Source organism: Limulus polyphemus, unplaced genomic scaffold (assembly GCF_000517525.1).
Source record: "Limulus polyphemus unplaced genomic scaffold, Limulus_polyphemus-2.1.2 Scaffold3154, whole genome shotgun sequence".
NCBI lineage: Eukaryota > Metazoa > Arthropoda > Merostomata > Xiphosura > Limulidae > Limulus > Limulus polyphemus.
In genome coordinates, this window is record NW_013668764.1 from 126,801 (window position 1) to 127,972 (window position 1,172).

The 1,172-nt window shown below is 37.2% G+C and overlaps 1 non-coding gene across 1 annotated transcript; it reads right to left on the reverse strand.

Moving 5' to 3' along the window:
- Positions 1-731: 731 nt before the first annotated feature.
- On the reverse strand, positions 732-803 carry Trnad-guc. Its single transcript has one exon. It is a non-coding gene; the product is annotated as a tRNA-Asp (tRNA).
- Positions 804-1,172: the final 369 nt, after the last annotated feature.

Sequence of the window (1,172 nt, forward strand, 5' to 3'; positions counted from 1 at the left end):
CGCATTTTTAATTAACATACCATTTTCGCGCCACATCCAATTTATAGGGTAATATTAACTTGTATATTTTCACTAGCTTCACTTATGTATGATCGCACTATTAGTCCGTGTTCACAATACAGTTCCACTTAGCAGTTTTATACACAGGCCCCCCCCAGTGGCACAGCGGTATGTCTGCGGACTTACAACGCTAGAAACTGGGTTTCGATACTCGTGGTGAGCAGAGCACAGATAGCTCTTGTGTAGCTTTGTGCATAATTAAAAACGAAACAAACTTATTCACAGACACATAATCCTATTTTTACATACAAAACCATTTTTAAATAGAACTACGTTTATCTCTAGGATTTAGTTTAGCATTGTTTGCCTGTAAGATTCTTATTTATGATGTTCAGAGGGGAGAGTTACTTGGGGCTGGGTTCATCTACTTTGCTCATCAGTCCACTTTTTTTTAAATATTCTTCTAACTGTATTGAAGCGAGTTATCCAGGAGTCCGTCCGATAGTGTTGGCATATTTGAGAAAGTTATGTAGAAACATTGAGTTTGTAGATCGTGGGACTCGATATGCTTTAAATAAAATATAATTTTGTATTTTGTTTTCGATACATTGATACAGACATATTCTACGACTGGTCTTACGTATGTTCTGAAAATTTTAGTATGTTTTCTCGTTAAGCTATGTGGTCAGAACACTAACGTAACTTACATTTTTCTAAATTAAAATATTTTCCTCCCCGGCGGGGAATCGAACCCCGGTCTCCCGCGTGACAGGCGGGGATACTCACCACTATACTACCGAGGATTAAATAAAAGCTTTTACCACACTATATTTGGTCTTGTTAAAAGCTAGTCTTCTCTTATTTAATAGTGAAAAACTAAATGGAAGGCAGCTGATCATGACCACCAATTCTTGGGCTACTCTTTTACCAAAAATAGTGGGATTGATCATCACTTATAACGTCTCCACGGTGTACTTGGATTTTTTACTTATAATATAGTCGTGCTGATAACATTCCAATTAACTCCTAAAATGTCTTAGAAGGTATGCTAGACGAAAAAAAAATCCGAAGGGAATCGAACCCCTGATTTTAGCGTTGTAAGTCCGAAGACTTACCGTTGTCCCATCGGAGCCTTTTTTATATACTGTTAGAAAATATTGTGGCTCTCGAAA